General features: G+C 32.0%; 1 protein-coding gene across 4 annotated transcripts in view; it reads right to left on the bottom strand.

Moving 5' to 3' along the window:
- LOC118192447 (cell adhesion molecule Dscam1-like) overlaps positions 1–24,631 on the bottom strand; it is an 816,729-nt gene that overhangs the window by 693,436 nt on the left and 98,662 nt on the right. The gene's annotated exons all lie outside the window — the stretch shown is intronic.

Raw genomic sequence — 24,631 nt, forward strand, 5'->3', positions numbered from 1 at the left:
AAAAACAAATTATATGTTGTCTGAAATCATTCAACCAGAACTAGTACTCTCTTTAAAACTCACTCCTATTTAATATACAAAATTGGAGGAAGATAACATGCTGTCTACGCCAGATATTTAAAGTCGTTCTAATCGTGTTAGAATCCATCCTGGCAAACGGGCCAGCTGCATAGGATCTCTAGTGCCTCATTTGTAATATAATGTTTATCCAATATTCTTTGGAAATTTCACCAAGGACGAATCTATGCGCTAAATTGAAAGCCTTCGTGTATTTACGATATCCAATAACTATTAAAAAACGTAATGCCCTTATTGATTTGTGTCTGTTTCATATTCTTTCATGTAATGTAAAACAACGAAGGTTAGCTTCCGAATTTCAGTGCTATAATCATTCTTGAAGCCTAAATGGTGCACATCGTGAAGTTATAAAGCGATAAAAATGTCCATCACAACTAAATAATATAGTAGTTTTATTTTTGTTCGTATCTGCAAAACTCTGCGTTTTATTTTTATTATTTCTTCATTATTGGTCTACATTTTATTTTTATTATTTCTTCATTCATTATTGCTCTACGTTCATTTATTATTGCTCTACGGTTTATTTTTATAATTTCTTCATTTTATTTATTTGTTCTAACTGCGTTTGAATCCATCCTGGCGAACGGGCTGTGGCTGAATGACGTTATTGGTGGTTTAAATTATGGCAAAGCACAGTAATGCTATCTTCATTGAGGGAGGGACGACTTCAAGGAGGACGCTCTGAAGGAAAACGGCAGGTATGCATGTTTTACACGAGCGAAAACACGGAAAGGCTCATACACCCAGCCCGATTCGATTAAATCCACATTCGAACACAGGTCGGAACTACCAGTGTCTTTATCGCTCGGCTGCTGGTGGGCAGACGTGAATATGAATTAGAAATTCCTCTATTAAGGCATCTATACTCTACGCTGAACACCCTCACGGGTTTACGATATTCGATATTTAATCAAACAGCACAATACAAAGCATATGTGCATCTGTCTTTTTAAAAATTAAGCTGCAGTGCAAGGTTACTATTTAAAATCATCAGTTTTTATAATTTCGGTCTTTACTATAAATTCTCCTTTCCGTATTCCTCCTCAGAATGTAATGAAGTACCCAGTAATTAAACTGAGGTTTCTAAATTTTAAGACAGATCATGTTTCTGGCTTCGCGTGCACGATGCGTATTTCTCCTGCAAGCTACATGTTAGTTTCCTGCCAGCTCTGATAGTTGTAATTTTTCGGTTTTATGTTTTATCACTGCTGACACTTTCATTTTGATGCTACAGTAGAAATATTAAGCCAACTTATAATAATACAGTCTTTGACTACTGTTCCACGTTTGGCTTAAATTTGAGTATTCTATCTAGTTGCATCATGAAGAAATGTGGCTAATGCTGTTGCTCAGAGAGTGCTTTTAGATCTAAATTCTGTTTATTATAAAAAATTTTCTTTGAAATTTTCTACAACTTTATAGTTACTTTAAACAAAGCAATAATTCACTTTACGTCTGTTAGGATTATTTGACTAAATAACATACCAGATGAAGTCGAAATCGACAGCCACAAATCAAAGAATAATTGTTGGATATTTTGAGAGAATGCCTCTCGAAATTTATAAATCATTTAGAGTACATTTTAATGTTTTCAAGCTGCCGTTATCGAAGTGCATTAACTCAATTTCTTCAGTTTTATGAAACCTGTAAATGCATTCTCGCAGTTTTAGTATTATCGTAGCCATAAATGGAATTTGTCTCTTTTATTGCTAAACAAATTGCTAAAATGTACTTACATAACTCTTCTTGACATAAAAACCTCCCAATCTTTAATTAAAACGATACTTACAAATTTAACTACATAGAAAATCCCTTCAGAAACATAAATTCTGAGTGAGCTACTTCTATCTCCAATGTAAGGAAAAACGAATGTTCTCAGCTCATTAAATATCTTATTTCTTTAACCATATTTCCGACAATTCCTCTTCTAGGTAAAGCCCATCAAGTTTTATGTGGTCTATATCTTAAATGCTCAGTGAACTCATACCTTCGTTTTATTATAATTTGTTTTCTGAATCTTTTTTTCACAAATCATGCCCAGTTCGTCCTTTGCTTAAAGACCCCACCTCACACGTCTTTATCGTCTTATCGTTAATCTGAAAAATAAATAACCTTTATGATATCCTTGGGGGACCGTTAAAAGCCCAGTTTCGTTTTCCATTCGTTACTTTATGATCGTTCGATGGCTTAGATTTGAGTTCTTTGGAAGCAGCTGTTATTTTCTGATAGAAACATCGAATTACAGCTGGGAGACGTTATGCGCAATATCCCATCTAACTGCTTAAAATGGGAAATGTTGAAAAACCTCGTAAATACTTTTATAGGATTTAGAGAAGAAAATGCATTTGGCTGTATTTGATTGCAATTAATGTTGAAATCTCCTTCAGTTACAGTTTTTGTTTATTTATTTGTAATTTGAATAGGTTTCTATGCGCATGAGTGGCAATAAATTTCTTTGCAAAAAATTAAAAATGGCGAAATTAAAAATTTTATCGTTCGTTTTCTTCATTTTATTACTAAAAATACTTCCATTTATTACATAACACACAACCATTAATGTAATATTAAAAATACGAGAAGGAATGTGTCTTTAAACCGAAACTGAATTTTTTGGTTAATCTGTTTTTCTTTAAAATTTCGTAGCTATAAATATTATTCAATGTTAAATGCTATACAATTAAAATTAATGTGACAAATTAAAGTATTTACCTGAAGGAGAAACATGCCAATGTAAAATATAACTTTAGGAAAAAGTATGATTAATGAAGATTTTAATGTTTGATTTGCGTAGGTTTTTAAATAAAAATTTGTTAAATTTCGAGAGTTATCTGACATTGTCCCTTTATCAGTAGCTTTCTTTTCTTAACCAAAGAAATAGAGTACCACACTCAAACTCAACCAAGTGTTATTTAAAATTTACGCCTACGCAAAATTGCTTTTAGCCTACATTTGAGCAGTAGCATTTCGTTCTCTGTTATTAGTCCTTAGGAATTACTTAGTCAAAATAAGAAACTATCCTTATGAATTTAGTTAAATTGGTAGTGAAAAAGCTTAACATAAAATTCTAAATATCATTAAGGGATTAATGTGACTATTACAAGAATTTTTAACCCAACATTATTCTGATAATTATAATAAGAAACATTTACATGCTTTTAAAGTAAACATTGTCATTCTAATCCTGTTATAATTTTTAATGATTTTCTTATTTTTAGCACAAAGGAGGTATTAATTTGTTTTGACAATTTGCGTCGTCCACTATAAAAAGACTTTTCACTTTTCAAATTGTAGCCACCAAATATTAGAGCCTGCATTATATTTAAAAAATTAAATAATGAAAAATCTGAACATACGTATGTATGTTTCTTGCATTGTGATGAAACAACGGTACCTAAAAAAAAAAAATTATCTCCAGCGCGCTAAACTGTGTATTGGAAATTCTTTGCTTATTTTAAAATTATTTTGCGATACTGGTGTTGAACTGAATTTTATGGTTTAAGCGTGAAGAACATGATATTTAATTAATAAGGATGACACACAAAACGTTAAGAAACGCCCCTTTGAGCGTAATGTAAAATCTGAATGCTTTGAGATTTTTCTTTTAAATTTTATATTTTAAATTTTTTTTTAGGTTTTTAATCTCACTTATTTATATAAGAAGAAATTTAATACATGATTTATATAATTAAGAAGTTTTACAAGTATATGAATTTTTTTTTTATTTTCTTTGTAATTCATAAAATATCTTTCTATCGTCAGCGGTACCATACCCAGTTGATGCAGAATATCTTTTTTTTTTTTTTTTATTTATTTATTTTTTTAATTTTATGGTCTTTTACATTTTGTTAAGGTAGAACTGCATAAATGTATGCATGTTTCTCGCATTGTGAAGAAAGAACGGGACCTAGAGGTATCAAAATTTGAGTAGCGCAATCCTTCACAAAAATACGGGCACCTGGAAGCCGGATTTGGAATTTGTTTTATTAACATTTTCATATTTTGTAAACCTTCAACGAATTTTTAATAACAAACTCAGTGCCTTCAAAGCGAGCAATAGCAACACTGTATGGAAAAAATAATCTACAGCGTGGGAGACTGTGTATGGGAAACTATAAAGATATGCTCCTTTTAAATATTTTGCGATGATGCTGTTGAATTGAATTTTATGGTTTAAGTGAGAAAAACGTATATCTAATAAATTAAGGTAACGCACAAAGCATTAAAGAAACCCTTTGGAAGTATTATAAAATCTGAAAGCTTTTAGATTTTTTATTTTTCTCTTTAATTTATTTATTTATTCACTTTTAATGAACTGCACTTCCATTTAGTTTTATAAACTTTAATATGTATTACGAGTGAATATTTTCTTTAATAAAGTGGTGCAGTTTATTATTTCATTGAATTCTAATCACGCCAGATCAAAAGCTGTCCAGTTCTGCCGTTGTGTTTTCAGAAGCGTTCCCTAGGTATTTTAGTCATTTAAATTCAGATTAAAATATATTTGAGTGGTAAATATTAGAAAATCGTGACAATGACCTACGAAATAAATAAATGCATGCATTATATATTTTTTTCCCTAAAGAAGTGAGCAAGCTAATTTTTATTAGAGTTTCTTTGTCAACTTAAATAAATAAAAATAGCAAAAAATGACAATTCAGTATGTCTGTATTGTGCATCAGACCATTCTAGGCTGAGAAAAGATTTAGATTTTATTCGTTTTCTGATTTTCAAGACAGTCCAAGTCACGTTCCTCTTTGATGCAACTAACTACGAAAAGTAAGAAATGTCACAATATGAACTTATTTTTTGTGCCTTATTACATGATGTTATATTTTGAATCTAGAAAACGTTTGATGTTTGTTTTCATGCATGATCAGAAATTAAAAAATACCATTGTTCTAAGACTGTGATTCAGCTTCAATGCATTAAGCAGTTTCACAAAAAAGTGTTATTTTTACCGCGTATTTAAACATGTTCTATGCATGATTACGTTATATTAGTTGAAGGCATATGCAATATATGGATTTAAAATAAAATGTGTTTCTTGGTGCGAATCTATAGAATATCTTCTTCATCGTTGTTTTTAGATGGAAAGTATTTTCATGGTCAAAACAAAACACTTGTTGACATTCGAGCACATTTTTGTTCCAAAAGGAGTCGCAGGAATAAAAAGCTTTTAAGATGTGAAGGAATTTCTTAGTAAATTTTATAGAAAAACAAGAAGATTCAAAGATATCCCCTGAAACAGATATATAACAAATCAATTCAAGAGCGGATACATAGTCCCTTAATGAAAATACGCGTATTTTGTCAAAACTTCAGTAGTACATTTGTTTATGAATTTGGAGATACAAGCAAACATTTGAACATATTTTTGTTTTCAGATGCAAAAAAAAAAAAAAAAAAAAAAAAAAGTGTTATGAGCCCAAACAAGAGGTTCCCTACAAAAATTATGATAGACCTGCTATTAAAATACAAGAAACCTTACCCAAGCAAGAATTAATTTCATTCTAATTTAGCATAATTTGCAGTTGAGAAAGATTACATTTAATCTGAATTTCTCATACCTTAAAATTGCCTAAAGTGTCTAAACTGGTTCAATTATTTTGAAGGAAATTTTCAAGAAGTGTCATAGTATAAATTTTAAAGTGTTTCCGTTTGTAAATAACGTCATTGGTACAAAACAGACTGAAATTTTCTCTACATTTTCTCTAAATATTTACAGAATCTCTCTTATTTATTCCCTTATTGAACAATATTTATTATTCGTGAAATTCTAATATGAATTTTGTTAATATTATTAGAAAATACATTTTTATTAATAAATACCAAATATATATGTATATCTGGTAAAAATACCGAAAACCTAATGAATGATGAGTGCAAATTGTGAATTTGTTTCATATGGACACAATGGAAAATGATATATTACGAGGCAAACGGATATTTTTGAGAATCTGTCGTTTTTATGTGTAGGTTAATAGTCATGGTCAGATAATAATGGTTCAGATAATTATTGTCGAATAAATCTAAGTTACAGAAAGATAAATAGAACTATAGACACAAATATATTAATAATAATATATATTCCTTATATGATATCGCCATCAAAATAAAATACTTATCTATATATATTCTGCAGAGAAAACAACAGTAATGTTCTGCTACTTTTGAAAGCAGAGAATGGAACTGGGAAAACATTTAATCCCTACACTCATTAATGGTTATAGAAAAATAAATAGAGGTCGCTGCGCAGCCCGTATGTGTGGCTAATTAAAAGTTTTCACTAGAGAGAGTTGAGAGTTTGATGAGAGTGGTTGAGAGTGGTATAAACTAGATATCTTGTAATATGTATATAATACTTATACATAGTCTCCTCTTGATTAAATAGATTTAATTAAAGGAAAGTGTCTTTATTTGGGCAAATAGAAACAAGAACCACCGATAATGGAATATTAAGCAAGTTATTACAATAGTATTCAGAAACGAGTAAAGTATCGGTTTATCACGCTTCCTGGAACAGAAAATCTAGGACTCTGTACAGCATAAATCGGATTATATTGCTTTTAATTTTTTACAAGTCTTCTAAATATTAAGTAAAATCATCACAAGCTGACGATTTCACTTCAAAATTATTAATAGTATATGATCCAACTACAAAAGAGAGTTTTATTCTTCATTTGCGATAATTATATACGTACATTTGTAACTAAAATAATTATATTCAAAACTTTCAATTACTTATGGAATTAAATACATTACTTTCTCACATTTCGCTTACATGTTGATCATTAATGTATGTAAAGTCATTAGGTTATTTTGAAGCGAGAGACTTGAAAAAAGTGCTATGCCGTCGCCGCGACAGAAACCTAGACTTCTCGAATACGCACCATGTGTACGCGCGACAGGAACCTAGACCTCTCGAATACGCGCCCTTACACCACGAAGGCATGATGAAAAGTGAGAGAAAACACCTTATATACTCCCTCTTATAACTGCGAATAAGGGTGACTGCAAATAAGGGAACTCAGTAGCCAAATCCTGGTGGTGACGAATTAATATCTACCACCTTTTAGTTCGGGCGTCATTGTAGGGTCATTAGGATTATAGATGCAGGAAACATGAAAAATGTACAGTGCTCTCACGGGGACTCGAACCATGGATCTCTAGAATACGTGCCGAGTGTGCTACCGTTATACCACGAAGGTCTGCTGAAAGGCGGGAGAAAATATCTTATAAGTATACTGTAAAATTAGATTCGTAATACAATTTAAATGTCACAAATTAGATCTTTGATAAAAGCAAAAATACGACTTATCATTTAAAATTTTATTAAAATCTTCACATGAATTCCCAAGAAATTTAAATTTTTGCAAGAAATTCTTAAATCAATACGCCTTAGAAATATTAACAAATTGAAAAGGAAATTATTCGCTTTACACAGCTATATATTACGAAAGCAAATTATAAGATAAATAAATTTGTAAATATTATATCGTGTAGTGCATAAAAAATGTCAAATATGATAGTTGACAATTCACGTAAGTTTTTCTTTTTTATCGTTTACTGATTTGAAATATGGGGGGGAGTTCAAATTACACTTTTAACTAAAATATCCCCTAAAGTGCTACTGTAAGTTTGAAAATGCAACTTAATTTGAATGACAGTTTAAAAGAGAGATTCAAACAGTTCCACCTTTGCGAATTTTTATCACTAGGATTAGAGATATGTTTGAAATAACTGTTCTATTTAGTATCGCCGCAGGAGTATTCTAGAAGATGTCTGATATCAAGATGCTCGTTCACCCCCCCCCATATGGTAAGAAAATGTGATGGAAAAATACCGCGAGAACTGACGAAAATATGTAAGGCCAGTGGATCGTGAAATGAGAATTTCAAAACCCCATGTCCAAAGAACTTTGAAGAGCTGTCATTGTATAAATTATATCCCAAGAATAACCCGTGTTTTCAGTGAAGGTAATATCGACCAACGTTGATTTACCAGTGTTTGCAAGAGACTCTTTGCTTAAGCTGTGAAGATATTGTACGATTGACAAGAAAATTATATTTAGAACATTGAAATACATTTAAATATAGGCATTGACTAAATCATTATGCATTACTGTCGATTCTTTTAAATTTGGAATAATACATGTATGTTTGTAAACACTAATGTTAAAGTGATCATTAAAAACGTATATAGACTTTTGTAACACCTTGTATTTGTAAAGTATATTAAAGTATATTATTTATTATGCAATTAAATATTTTGTGGAGATTTATTTAACTTACTTAACTGCTAATTTTATTTTGAAGCAATCTTCCCTATTGCTCTTGCTTTCAACACACGCTTTCCTGCCAGAATCATATTGCAGTTTTCGATGCTATGCAAAGTAGGGTAGAAAGATACTCATTAAGTTGATGTCTGAGTTACTTCAGACATAGCGCATTATTCCTTTCGGTCTCGTTGTTTCGCTAATAGTTAAGCTTGTTATTTTGTGGCAGTGCATATTGATTTCCGGCTTTTCTATGTCTGTGACAGCGCTAAGAGCCATCTCGTATTACCTCTGAGTAGGTTTGGCTGATTATCTAACTCTTAATTTTGTATTTCCATTTTGAGTTATAGTATTGGCTTATTTTTGTAAGTACTGGCTTAGTTTTGCAAGCACCAGGAGTGCCGACTGTAAATCCATTCTTGAGTTGAATAACAGTGTGTTTAACACTTCGCATGACTAGTCATTGATGAAAACGAACTTAGAAAATACTCGCTTCACAGTTGAAGTTAAAATTTAGCTAGCAAAAGTAAAGTTAATTTTGTTAGAATCTTACCATGTGTTAATAATGAATTTTATGAAAGCGTTTAAGATTCAATTTTAGAGAAAAAAAATCAGTATTTTCCAAAAATTACTTTGGAAGTTCTGCATTTATTTACAAACATTTTAGTGATCTATGTTTCGTGGTTTTACTCTCATGGGTATATATTCATCCGTTTAGTCGTAATCCAAACTGCTATTCATAAAATGCTTCCCCAAGGAAATGTTGAAACACATAGAACTGATAAGAGTTGAAAAAGTAACTTTTTTCTGACATGAAAGCAAATAATGGACAAAACCGAAATGTTCAATTTTTCAGTCCAAACGTAAAATCGAGCAATAATAACAGCAAAGAAATGTAGTAGTGAAGATTTTGTGCCTCGAACATAAACATTCACATTCGATATAAATATTCCAAACCCAGAGCATATTCCTAAAATATCTCAGTCAGCGCAAAAGTTGCAGCCAGCATAAATTATTGATAATACAGAGACATACCATAAATTCTACCGCAAATCTAAACCTTTAGAAACAAAACTTTCAAGGCAGAGTGGGTTAAGTATTCAGAAACGTGGTTCTTAAGAACAAATGCTAGGATGTAGCAAACAATTGTTTAGGCATAGAACGTCCAAGATGCAATAAAACAGAACATATAGTCGGTAAATCAGTAAAAGGAGCACCTAACAGCAAACCCGAATTTAGCTCGTTGTAACAAAGACTTAGTTTGTTAACAGTAAGGAAAAAAAAAACTATTTCCAAAATGTGAATAACTATACTGATTTTCTTCCATTTAATTTTTTATTAATGTATGCATTGTTCTCAAAAAGATCATCCAACATAATATCTGTTGAAGTTTCGTTCTAGAGCAATGTGCTAATTTAAAAAAAAAAAAAAATGGAGCCTTGGTTGACATTATTAGATGTTTACGTAACTAAATCGAAAATATGTTTCAGTTTAAAAATTTAATTAAATAAACTCTCAAAATGGTTTTTAGTTACGTGTTATTGTGACTGACGAAACATTTCAGTGACTGTTTATAAATTAAGTAACTTTTTAACTGAGCTTTAAAGAAACGAAAACAAAATGTTTCCATAGGTCTGACAGTTAGAAATAAGGATATTCATAATTCTGCGAAGCATCAATAATTCATAACGAATAAATTACGCTACAAATTCTATATTTTGTTCAACTGAAGTAAAGGTAAGCAGGATATTTCTTTTTATTTATTTCATGAACATTCAATCTGCTCCAGGTTGCTCGTCATGTATGGAAGGATTTATTTGTTGTCTTGTCCATGAATTTCATGGAAGAATGGTTGTCAGAGCCTCACGAGATTTGATTACTGTTTCCATCCCAATTTTGTGGTAGAGCACCACGGAAGGGGGTGCGAGGGTCTCACACCCTCTCTTCCCTGTCACTAATCCACAGGAGAGGACTTTCGGCTCGCCATATATTTAGAGTACACCCATGCAGCAATGACACTATACATTTACAGATACCTATGCCCTCTCCTGGATATGAACGTGGGCCCTTTGGTACCGCAGTAGGATTCTCTAATCACTGTAATATCGAGACGTAATTCAGATGGTATATTTGAATTCAAATGAAAATTTTCATTAATTTAAGTTCAAGCTTATATAAGGATGGAAATACATACCAAAATTTATTTGTCTTCAGTTAATTAAGATCATCCAATCGGGATGATGGTTAGCGTTCTGGCATGAATATTTGTAAATATATAGTGTCTTTGCGGCATGAGTGCACTCTAAATATATGTCGAACCGAAGGTCTTTTCGAGAGGTTGGTGGTAGGCAGGGAAAGAAGGGGAAAAAGACCCTCAGATCCGTTTCCCCTGGGTACTCTCCTTGAAAACTGGGGCCGGAACTGAGCGAAGCTGTACTACCACCTGTATGGTAGTCAAAGCTCTTGCAACGATACTGGAGAACTGTCTGATGCACATTGATATTAATTTAATGATAATTACAACTTTCAGGGAAGCAATTGTACCCAATTTGCAAGATCATATCAACTGGAATATGCCACTAAGAAAAACAGAAGAGGAGACGAGGTTTTAATGCAATTTCTTTAACCTGGGTTCGATTCCAGATGAACGGATTACTTATATGGGCGTCTTCGTAGTTTTCCTATGTTTAACTTCGATAGGAGCCAGATTCCTTTATAAAATCTTCCACGAAGTAATCCCATTCCTTAGGTAGATAGCCCTATCGTGTTATGCTGTAATCAAAATAAATAAAAAGTGTAAAGTAAATGCGAATTTTTAAAGGTCTTCCCCCGAAGATATGAATTAATCGAGTCTAACGAAGCATTGCAACTAATAATACTAATAGTTTGAGATGAATTATTATGTGTCTTCCAGAAATTCACTTTAGAAAGCCTTATTGCTTTCTTAAACTTTACTTTGAAATAAATTTTCAATTAAATAATTTAGAATAAAATCATAGGAACATGTAGGCACTCCTAAGACTCAACTCAAATAACTCAGAAACTTTAAAACACACTAAAAGAAGGGGGAAAAACTCATTTTCGGTTAATATTTTGAGTGTTATATTATTTCTCTTGGCACAGACTAAAAAATTGAGAACGAGTTAAAATTAGTTAAATCACCTATTCTTATAAATAGTAATAAATTTATATTTGCAGTCGGAGTACTCTTTCTCTTCAAATTTTCAGTATATGTTATTTAAGTAGAAACACACACTTCTGCAACTTGGATAGTATGATTACTTTCGTTGTCCACGCTACTGGTTTCACACGCATGCTGTGAAATTCAGCGTGATCTAATGCGCACTGAAAATTAACTTTAAGGAAGCGGGAGTTCCAAGGTAAAAGTAAATGTAAAAGTCCACTCTCACTGGAGAGTGGACTTTTACATGCATTTATTAAATATAATATATATATATATATGTATATGTGTGTGTGTGTAAAAGAAATATATGAAAAATGAAATATATTAAAATATCATATATTTCTTTTTTTATATATTAATAAATGCAGTTTTCTCTTCCTTAAAATTTGAGTGCAGTTGAGCAATAAGCCATTTAATTTAGAAATGAAGGTGTCTTTATTAATTTTAAAATACTCATAATATTTTATAAAACACAAGACGTTTCTATCTGGAAAAAGTTTTTTTCCAGATAGTTTCTTTTTTCCAGAAAACTTTTCAACGTAAAAGTGAGAAAACGTGTTTGCATGTATTCGTAATTAATGTAACAACTAACATTTCAATAAACATAAACATAAGGGAAGAGTAAGCAAACTTTTTGTTCTTTTAATCTAACAAATTATATTTTTAAATTTCCTTTGGCAACTGAATTTGTAGTTTAACTGTGTTTGAATAAAATCTAAAAATTAATTTTTTTAACGTCATACATGCATGTGCATCGTATATATCATAGTAAAATGTATGTAGATCGCAATATGAATTTGATTTAAATCAAAGTTTAATGTATTATAAAGTATGGTCTTCTTAGGGAGCATACACTAGGCCAAACCTTTGAAAGAGAAATGGAAAATTATGGCTATATCTTGTAAGTGCCACGGAGAGAGGGAAAGGGTGTAAAGGATACTCTTATTTATCTAGATAAAGTTTAACTGACGGTAACAACTCGTGCTCACAGAAGCCAACACGTTTGGCTTAAATCAAAGTTAATTGGCGACTCTAAAACTGATGAAATTTCAGTATAGCCTAATGTCTTCATAGTTCAGTTCGACTGAAGTCGGCGTAAACAAGCTTAATGGCCAGAAAAACTAACTCAAAGTCGCAGAGTTCTAAGCACTAGAAGATCAAAGTTAGCAACGTGATCTTCAAGCAGGCAGAACACGCTCTTATTTCTCCCTTTGAAACCTTCGTTTAACTCTCTCACATCTAAGTCGCCCAAAATCCCCGAGCAGTCAGACATAGGTAAGTCGTTTGAACGCCTGAATTATTTTCTGCTTGATGCTGCTTTCCCCCATCACGTTAGTGCATGCTTGTTTGCTTTTGGGTTTTGTTAAACGACATGCCATTCATTCTTTTGAAGCTACTTAAAGCAGTCCTGTTATTTGAATGCTCATACTTTCTCTTTTGTTTAGCATCAATTTTTAGCTATCGACCCTCGAAGTTGAGATCCTGTCCTAAGAGGAAACGGCACAAAGTCGTGAAACGTATGAAGATCCCAAGAGAGAAGTTGTCGCTTTACTTAAGTAAACTATTGTTAGAGCTGTAGCGTTCTACTTGGCATGGAAGAGGAAACCCATTCCAATAAAATATTAATCCTTGTAAGTATGGAATGGAGGAAATCCATTCCATACATATAAGGGCGTGTCAAACGTTTGAGTGAAATAGATTTTGGCTTCTACCGATGCAAAATGTTAAATACTTCATTCTTTCTATATAAGCTGAATATCGCGAGCGATGGAAGTTTGCATTCTGGCAGTAAAATGAAACGAGGCTTAGTAGGAAAGGAAATTAACATAAAATAACGGGTTATAAAATTAAAATGATCGTTACAGTATTAAATTACAGTTTTTGCAAATGTAAATACATAAGTACTAACATAAGATAATACTGATCCTTAAATGTGCATGCTGATAAAAGAAAAAAAATCGCTCTGTATTTTCTCACTACTGGGAACGCTTAGCTATACAAATATACAGCCAACAGTAGGTACAAGAATTAAGCTAATGAAGTTTCCCCTCGTGAACGACAATACTGAAATCTGATAAGTGATGTTGAATCTGTAATTGCTTTTATGAAAGAGCGTTAAACACACTAGCATCCATAATCTAGAAGGTGAGCGTTTTCTAATTATACTTTGAGTCTCAAGTTGTAGCGCCTGATGTCTCATTTATCATACTGACAACTGTCAAGAGAGGGTCCGCAAAGCTATATATCATCCAGAATGCTGTCGTCCAAACATTGATGCTATCCTTTCGACACAATTTGAATGGATAGTTTCAACAGGTTACTTGGTAAAAACTGCACTCTTTTGATATGCCGTTATTAATTTTTGTTGTTACTATGTAGATACAAATTGATTGCAATATAAATTAATTAACATATGACTAAGTACACTTTCCTTATGCTTTGAATTGCGGAAAATAGAGAAATATATCCTTAATTTTGAATAAAGCTTTTGACTTTCATATCAAATCTCAAATCGTTCCGAAAAAAAAAAAAAAAAAAAAAAAAAAAAAAAAAAAATGAAAATTTACCTTTCTTTCGCTCCAAAATCTCCTCGGAGTAGACACTGTATCTAAAACAGTTTTCTCAACAGTTTCCAAAACAGTAAACTTTCAATTACAAAACAATTTTAAATGATGAAAATACTATTTTTAATTAAAAATATCAATTTCCTAAAAACTTCGGTATTGAATTGTTTATCGGTTTTGATACAGTAGAATCCCGCAAACTCCACATAATGTGGAATGAGAGACTATGAAGTTTCCGAAAAGTCGAGTTTTACGGAAAAAGGGGTCGGGATTTCAGAACTCTTAATATTTAACCCTTTGATGAGTACGGTATTATTTTTGTAATGTTTTAACTAAACAGAAACTCAAGAAATCGAATATTATTATCCTAGAGACAAATAATATATGGATCTAAAATAATCTTCTCTTGCCCATTGATTTGTGGGGGGGGGTGCTGCTTTTTCCGCCTGTCGAGCCAGCCAGGACTAGCGGTAAATCCATATTTCCTTCTTGAAATTCATCATAAAAGTTTAGAGCTTTCTATTGTAATGTCGGACCTGAAATGTGTGTTCCCTTTTCCCTTTGCTGCCTAAATCACTAATAAAGCGCCTCGCTCACTATTCCTTATTCACCACTTTCCCTACGTTTTTTTTTCCCTTTAACACTTTCGAGACTAACGGGACAATACGTCCTAAGGCAGGATTCACTTTTAGTCTTGAAAGGGTTAAACTGTTAAACTATCAGCGCATGCTCTTGTCGCCCACCAAGACTTGATTTCGGACCTCTTCTTTTTCCGCCCTTTAAAGGTTGTCCGTCCAACACCTAAATCCAAGTTAATTTTATATGCATTTTCTCTTTTGTTCAGTCTCTTTAAGGCATAGTTTCATTTCCATTGTCACGTTAGTTTTTTTCGTTTCTTTTCGAATGACATTTTCACTTCATAGAATATCGAAAGTTCCCAAAAATATGTAACACATATTCGCCTGGATGTGAACTTAAGAACGATACCTGAAATAAACTCGTATAAGTTTAATTGATGATAATGCTGCCACAAAACTTCAAACAAGTCTCCTAAGTTTTGCAGCAATATATAAGAATGTGAGCTAGCGGCCAGAAGCTATATGACTTTCTTCGTATAGTCGAAAGACCCAAACAGCGTTGGCAAGTATCAAAACATATCTAAAAATTTGCAGGAAATTCCAAGAATTAACAGCACAATGCTAAAACGGCAAAAATTATGAAAAAAATAGAACACTCAAATCTTTGAATAGAACAGGAGAGATATACGCATAAATAATAATATGTACTGTATGTAACATCTGCTGTCTTCGGCCTAGAGATAACTTAAATACGTTGTCGAGTTGTAAAGTTCCCCACTTTATAAATGTTAAGTTACAGTTGAACGTGAAGAATCTTAAGAACTGATAAGCGAATAATCGCTTGAGTTCGTGTGGCAAGAAACATTTTGATGGAAGGGTAAATAACCCTTTATTATTCAAATAAGATTTAACAGAACTCCGTCTTGGAGTGTGCAATAAAAGCCGATACTTGTTCTTGAACTTAAGAGGCTAAAACTTAAACTAAAGTTAATCTAAACTAAAGATATATAGCCGCAGCTATCAAGATTCTAACCGAGTTGGCCTCTTAAAGCTAACTGACTGCGAAGCTGTCAAGGGCCTAAAGTAGGCCGAACGTAATAATAGCTTACGAGAGAGTAGCTTAAAAAGGCGGACGCATGCAGACAGAATACCCGGTAACTCTCTCACTAAAACCGAAGAACTTCGCAGTTAAATACCGCTCTTTCTCATTATGTATTCAGAGGTGATTCTAAAATTACGTTCCGGCCGGAAGTAGTAAGTTGAACTTAAGAAACGACAGGAAAGGAACTTAAAATTTACCCGCTAATAAAATTAACAGAATCCTTGCAGAGTTATATGGAATGTCGAGATATCTGGAATCGAGTTTGCGAGACTCTAATTTAGTATGTTTACATGTGTTCTTACTCAATCTAGAAAATAAGAACAAGACGCATCATCCCAAAGATGTTAATATTTACCGATATATTAATTTTTATAGGCCATGTCCAGTTGTTGTACACAAGTTGAAGAGCAAAATATGTAAATTTTTACTTAACTTAAAACTCAAATATTAGTTTAGAAAGAGGCTTCTTATGTCAACAATTCACAGATTCTTGTGAAAAGTTTTAGTCAATATGCATCTATATAATTAAAATGAGATCTTATTACTAGTAATTTCCTGAATTTGTATTCTACAAAACAAACTGAGGGTTTCAGTATTGGATCATAGGCAACAAATATTCATAAAGGAAAAGAGCAAAATGTCTCCAGCTTAATGAACTTTTGTACGATTATTTTATTTAAGTTATTGGGTTATAAAACTGCAGAAGAATATTTATTAGGCAGTTTTAATATTTAAACATTATAACGGTACTGTTCTGTTATCGAAATTGCATTCAGATATCACAAAAAGCTGACGATCTGGCAAAAGATTTTAATCATGCAAATAATCGCAAAATATTTATGATACGATTACGTTCATAAAATGTATAAAAAATGTAGTATACTTTAGTAGAATTAAAAATTTTTAATGTGAATTAAGCAACTTGCTAAAGAAATAAGGTAAACATTTCGGTTAACGAAATAAGATTAACGTGGAGGCATGAAACAGCGGATCTTAATTAAAATGTCATGCCCGCCAGCGGTAAAGTTGCGGAATACTGGCAGTTCACCCCGCGGCTCCAATCTCAACGAACGCACATGCTGCATGGGCGTTTTTCCCATATGTGATGTGTATACGAGCCAATTTCCCTTAGAAAGTACTCCGCGAACGCATCTCTCTCCCAGATAGTACTGGTAAGCTTTACCGTAATCAAATAAACTAAACTAAGACATTTAAAATATCTGAAAAGATTCGGTTTTAGGGCACTGTTGTACCCAGAGAAACTCAATTGAATAAAAATCTAATTAGTTACTATCAGTGGCAGCTTTGAAATTTATTTCGTCATTTTGCAATGCTCCATAACCTTCTAGAATTTGCGTATGACAACCAGGATTTTACGTATGGAATCGATAAAATTATACAAATTCTGGAGTTTGAAGTGAAAAAGTAGTTGCATGAGATTTCTTGGTGTACTTGTTGAAGTCTTCAAAGTAGAGTTACGTATTTTACCATCTCGTCCTACGTGTATTTCTACAATCCTTCGGAATATCATGTCATCTTGCTTAAAGCTTGAAAATTAATAGTACCAAGTTAACCGTTAAAATGGACATCTATATATGAAGAGGGTAAACATCTCCAGTAAAGCCGAAAAGGTTAAATCTTTAATAATTTTTAATTTTGTAAAATCAGGAATAGAAATATTTCTTTGAAATGTTAAACTATAATGCAAAGATTACATATTTCTGTTTTCGTTTTCAGCCCAGAAGGACTATTAACCTCAAAATAGCATTTTCTGCCGTTTCACTATAAACGGTGAATCACGTTTTAAATTGTTGCTACCAAGTATTATCGTCCTGTATTATATTTAAAGAAATTAAATAAGAAGGAATCTGCCCGAATGTTGTATTTTTCTCGCCCTGTGAGAAAATGACGGTACCTAAAGTTATCAAATTTTGAATAACATAACCCTCCACCCGTACATGGGCAATGGACACCCGAATATCAACTTGTTTTATTGTCTATTTCATAAACTTTAACGAAAGTTTTATTACGAAACTCAACAATTTCAAAGCGAGCAGTGGCAACACTCCATGTGGAATAAAATATTTTTCTAACCAGTGTGCGCTACTGTCTGTCGAAAATTCTAAAGATATGCTGCTTTTTACTGTTTTTAGGGCAAAGGGACATTAGCTTCAATGCTCTCAAAACATGTATGTATGTGTAAATGAAAAAAAAATGCCCCTTTAGACGCAATATAATAATATAATATCTAAAACTTTTTTTTTTTTTTTTTTTTTTTGATGAGGAAAGAACTTTAAAGCTGATAGCTTCTAATATTTTATCATATCAGATAAAATGTCTTTATGTATTAAAATCAAAATTTGGGTTTAATTTTAAAGTGACTTTTTATGCATTGTTATATAGTTTCTCCACTTCTGCTCTCCATTTTTCTCTTCTTTTTAATAACAAGGGTTTAATTATACACTTCAGTTTACTTTTAAGATTTTGGTTTAATAATTTTTTAACTATTGAATAACAGCTCTAATCCCAAAATTCCTTTATTATTATTATTATTTTTTTTTTTTGCAATTTTCACGTACGCTGCACTTTAAGGTTTCACACATTAAGATAATAATTCAGAAATTATAATAAAAATGCATTTGAATACTTCTAAAATTTAGTTAGTATTTTGGCACTCTCCTTATGTTATAAATTAAATTAGCAATGCGTTTGAAAAGATTTATTACATGTAAGATATATATTTTTTCCTTGACAATGGACAGTATTTTTAATTCTAAAGAATATGTTGTTAAATAACAAATTAATCATTCTGCAACAAAAAACCCTGGAAACATTCTGTCCATTGAAGTGAATATGCATTTAGAATTCCCGAATTCCCACTTAATGCAAGAATAATGTGCTAGATGTTTGACAAATGAGTTTTCTAATTAGGGTCCTATAAAAAACCTAAATGAGAAATGGCTGATCAGCAGAAAGTGCGTTTAGAAATACAAGTCAGCTAAAAGTTGGCAAAAGTTCCAAATACTGAAGAAGTGTATTTAAGCATAGTTGGTACAGTATTTATGATTTTTTTTCGTGTATGTGTGTGTGTTTAAGAAGCGTGACTAAAACTAAGCTGATGCGTCAGAAATTTAGTTTTCGCGTGAAAACATTTTATAACATGACATGACATATATGCAATTTAAACATCAACATAGTAATTTTATTACCTAAATTCTACTATTTTACTTAGATAGATACCTAGATACCTTATTTACTCTATATTCATATAAAAGCGTCAATTGAACAACATTCGGAAAAAGTTTATTAAACACTATTAAAAATAACTACTAAAATATTATTATTTCATAACATAATATTACTAAAATTTAATATTAAATTAAGTTCGTTATTGTCAATTGTTTTGTTCACGAAGAAAATAGTAAATTTCAGAAAAAAGTATATATATATTTTTTATTATTATTAAATCTCGTTTAATACAGAGAAACAAGCAAAATTATGAAATGATGACAAAAAGTTTACATTTGAATTTAAAACACTGATATAATTCCAAACGGTTAAAATTTTTACGCTTTAGCCCCCTTCTCCTTCCTTTCACTTGTAATCATATAAAGCAGTTTTGACACATCTACATATTACTGTACAAAAAATTATTTTTTAAATTTTGGCGTAACGAAATATCATAAAATATGTGGGCAGGGATTTTATTTCATTGTCATAAAATATGAATAGTGTGCATGGTTTTTATTTTAATTTTTGAATAAGCGTTTCCTATACATTCTTAATTTCCCACCTAGGTTTTCCGAGTAGCACAATTTTTCTGTATTATGGTTTATGTAAATAAGTTAAAAACTAGTATTTAAGCTGAGGTCTGGGTTACTTCCGTAGGACAGCGTGTTCTGCTTTCCGGCCATTGTTGTTGCTATCTGTTAAAGCTTGCTATTCTACGGTCGTACTTAATACGTGCGTACTATTAAACGCCGGTGATTCTTAATTAAGGGTGAACTACGGGAGTTTCATTCGTTGCCGCTTCGGCTAATTAAAATTATCTAGCATTAGTTTATTTTTATATTTGATATTTTGAGTTGAAGCCCAAATGGAGGCTTCCTGTACGCCCAAGTGGAGCTATTTGTAAAGTAATTTATTTATTTATTTGAATTAGAATAAAATGGTAATTTAACGCTTCTCCGGAGCTGTTACTTACTCAAACAAACCAGCGAATAGTCGCTACTTAGTTCTTCAATATTCTAGCTTTCAAGGAATGCAGTTTTAGCTAGGATATTACATGTGGATTACATTTCATCTGCAACGATAAGTAGTTGCGACTAAGGAAGCATTAGATAGGGACAGAATTTACTTGCCTTATAATAAGAAATCTGAAACTTTAATACCGCGCAACGATTGATATCTGTCTCTTATCGTCCACCCACATATATGCCAAAACATCTAACTCTGTATCAAGTGCTTTACCGAAATTTTTCTCCTTTTGCACCATTTCCTGTAATTTATTTGCAGCTCGCTCTGCCTTACACTGTACAATCGAGCTTACGATTCATACAACATTTGCCACACACGGCCAGATATAAGACACTTATGTGGACGGTCTTACTTACTACCTTATATGAGTGGGTTAGAGCATAGATCAGCACTGGCTGTACTTGTAATCCTGCAAGTGGTCGATCTACTTGAACAAAGAAACCAAGTAATGATCTCCTATTCTATAAATCGGCAACGACATTGGTAATATTAGAGATCAATTATGGAAATGTAATATATATTGTTTCTCTTCTTTCGGGACCATGTTCCTATAATAAGAGAACCCTTTCCAATTACTCCTGGTTGGAAACTATTAATATTTAGACCATATCCAGTTCACAAAATTAATTTAAATGTCACTTCATATTTTTCGATGAAGTATGCCACACCGTTTCCAAATTCGAACTATCATTCATCTGCCACAGTTTTGCAGTAAATTTCGTTAAATGATGCGATCTGGGAAGAAATTAGGGGCGTATTTATGCATACCCGGTGATCAGATGCGGAGGTTTCTGCATTTCAAGGTTTTGCTTAAGGATTGATTAATATACAGCATCATGTTATACTAAATCCGGGGTATTTTCCAGGGATTCTAAAATTTACAGATTTCAGTGATGATGAAGGAGTCGACTTATTTAATGTATTATAAAAAACAAAAATACTCTTTAAAAATATATTAATTCTTTATGCAAACGGTACATAGCAGAAAAATAAAACATACGAACAAGAAAACACAATAAAAAAATACCAAGAATGTAAAATTTCCTCAGAATATCTATTGTTACATACTAGCCGCTTGCAAAATTAAAAGGAATTTAATATTCGCTTTCAAGACATTGAAAATTTGAATTGTTCATAGAGCCGCTGATTTACAAATTATTTGATCTTGATATTATGATATACAATTAGTTTATTGCAGTGATTTTTCACCACAAGTCTTATTCCAATCATGATTTGGAATATAAAATATATTAAAATAAAATGTGTTAGCGATTAGAATCTTAACAAGTAAAAGGATTCGATCCTTTCTTTTCCCGCAGGAATCGTTCCCATGGGTTGGACGGAAGGATGGCCTTCAAGAGCCTATTCTAAAGCAACGGACTGTAGTTGAGTCAAGAATTAAATAAAAATTTTAACGGAATTGTTGAAGATTTAATTTACACAATTTCACGTCAAATATTATCATAGTTTCGTCAGTTTCTTAACCCATTTATGCTCAAGTGTTTTTTTGGCAATTTTATTCAATTTTATTAAAGAAATTATATCGCTTAATATGAAAGATATAAATACACTTTAGAAGTCAAAGTGATCACAATTGCCATATTTGCTGAGTTAATTAATGTCCTGTTTATGAGACACTGGGCATACGTGTAAGCAAAATACACCTGTACTCGGATTTGAAACTTTCAGTGTTGCAAATCATTAATAATAAATAAAGGTTAATATAAATAAATTTTAAGAACATTTGATCATTTTCATATTATAAACAATGGACATGTAAAAAAAATTAATTAAAAGCTTTTATTTTTCATGAAATTGTTGAAAGAGTTTATCATGCAGTCCAATGTCATATTTTTCACATTTTCGTGTGGTCGTACCTGAGCACTGAGCACATTGCAGTTGTGTTTTACTTACGTAGTTGTGTTTACAATTTTGCGGCCAATTTGGTTAAATAAAATTTCATTGTCACACGCTTACTCATCTTTGTTGAAGTGATTGTTCTTCCAGGTTTGGGAAGCACTCCAAATTGTTTGAGATAGTTCTGTAAAATGCTGCCGCGAAATTATAGTTGATCCATTGTGACTTGTTTCTTGCAAAACACGCAATGGATGAGCCATGAATTTTGAATTGAATACACCTGTATTCAAAACTTTTACATCGATATGAAACACGGCATTAAACATGGTATTAAACAAAATCATCATGGCAATTAAAAAGCATTACAAATGGAAACCACCACTTCTGCCCACTGAATCCAATGCGATTAATTTGAAATATTATCATCTATTCAATCGATTTCTCCCATAAACAGGTTGTATGTAATAATTACCATCTTCTGTTTCTCAGAAGTTGACCAGCGTTTGGGTTCCGGATAGTTTGCAATCCTGTTTTCTCTGGGTGTACCTACAATTGCAAATCCAGAAATTGACAACTTCTCAATGAGCTTTTCGGACGAAACGTAATTGTATATTGCTATCGTAAATGGGTATTTCCTTCATTTAAGGTTAAGTATCTGAAATAATTGATCGAATTTCCCAGTAAATAACAATTAGAATTTTTTTGTATGCACAAAATAATAAAAATCACATTTTCCTTTCAATAATATGCGTAATCTGAAAATAAAATGTTTCAAGAACAAATTAAAAATTGATTTTTTTCACAATTTTAAGAATATATTTTCCGTACAAACAAATATATTTTAGCAAATATTATAGAATTTAAGTTATTTGTATACAATACTAGTAGTAAGAGAGTAGATTTTGAAATTTTATCGCATAAAACATGCTGATTTCCAATAAAAATGCATTTAGGTTATTGATAAGTCAGTAAAATCTTTTAGGCATAATGCACTCACAAATGCCCAGTGTACCATAAACAGGACGCCAAAGATTAAACGTAATTATACAAAAATGATATTGTTATTTTTGCAAAATAACTCTGCAGAAGTTTTTTGTGATCTATTTTAAGGAAGTTATTTTAATGTTTTTTAGTTTTAGGAAAAAAAAAAATTGCAAAAAATACTTACTTTGTCTGGCTACCCATCATTTGTCTACACTCGAATGTTTCCTATAAAAATAACTTGTAAAATAATTTTAATGTCCATCTAGTAGTTCTACCTTTTGCTAACAGCAAGGGTAATTCTCAGGCGCATGAAAAATTGCTTTGGTTAAAGTATATGCACTGCAATGTTTCCTACACAGTCATTTCTAAGCGTCCCATATTTTAGCCACTGGGCATAAATGGGTTAAGTGAAGCCATGTGTACCTAGAATCGGTAATATTTTAAAAACGTGCTTATAATTATAAAATTATGAAAATAGTAATGATACAGAAAATAATAAAAATATATCTAATATTCCGCTTTTTATTTTCAAACCGTGTTCATAGTTTTAGTGTAATTGTTATATTTACGTTATTTATGTGTTTTTATTCGTATTATTTATGCTATATGCTGTATAAGAAAAGTGTATGACGTCGATAAAGTTGTTACTTTAAAAGGGGTCGAGGAACAAAAGGGTTGGAAATCCCTGATTTCCATGCCTGCTATTGTCAGTTTTTCATTATCTCTCTTAGCTTATAGGAAATATATAGGAGCCTAAATAAGTTCCAAAATATATATCGATATGTTTCAAAATTCGCTTTGGGATGCTGCTAACAGGCACGTATGATACATCAAAGTCAATGTACGTAGACATACTTTCCATTATAGATAGACACAGCTTCCATGATAGGTAGATACAACTTTATAATAGATAGGCACAGCCTCTATTTTATTCCCTTTATCTATGTTATTATATGCCGCCGAGACGGTATAGTGGCTAGGGAAGCCTACTACGATACCGAAGGCCCCCATGCTCCAAACCCAGAGAAGGCAAGGCTGTTTATAAATGTATAGTGTTTTGTGGCATGGGGTCACTCTAAATATGCGGCAAGCCAAAAGTTTTCTAGAGAAGCTAGGGGTACGAGAAGAGGGCTGGGAGACCCTAGGACCTGCCCCCCCGGGTGATCTCCTTTAAAATTCGAGAGGGGAAATAAGCAAGTCGTACTGTCGTACCTGTATGGGGCTCAAGGCTTTGCCAACGACATGCGCGATCTTGCTTTCCTTACCACGATAAATTTCGCGGGCTATTTCCGATGTCACTCTCAGGCAAGTGCGAAACGTCACAACAGACAACAACATTTAATTATATTCTATTGCATTCTTCTATTCTATTTTTCTGTATTCTATTTAGTTTTCTGCATTTTGGTGATGCACTCGGTACATCTAACAAATAAATGCATTTTTCCTTTGTATTTCAACGTCAGATCATAATTACAGTTTATTATTATTCTAAACAATTGGATAAATATGCACATTAGAGCTAATAATTGTCCAAGTAATACCGAAGTGAAAATTGGCCGATACATTTCAGGATAAAAATTTTCATTAATAAGTCAAGTTTATATAAATTTGGATATAAATTAGTTTAAAACATGTTAAAGTTGCTAAGCCATATTCGAGGAATTTCGTAACCGAATGCTGTATTCAAGTCTTTTAATTTCTACAGTTTCTACAGTTTATAATTTAAAAATATAACTGTATTTCCAAATCCTT

This window comes from Stegodyphus dumicola, chromosome 9 (assembly GCF_044657685.1).
Source record: "Stegodyphus dumicola isolate Sdum_Otavi_A_Nest chromosome 9, ASM4465768v1".
NCBI lineage: Eukaryota > Metazoa > Arthropoda > Arachnida > Araneae > Eresidae > Stegodyphus > Stegodyphus dumicola.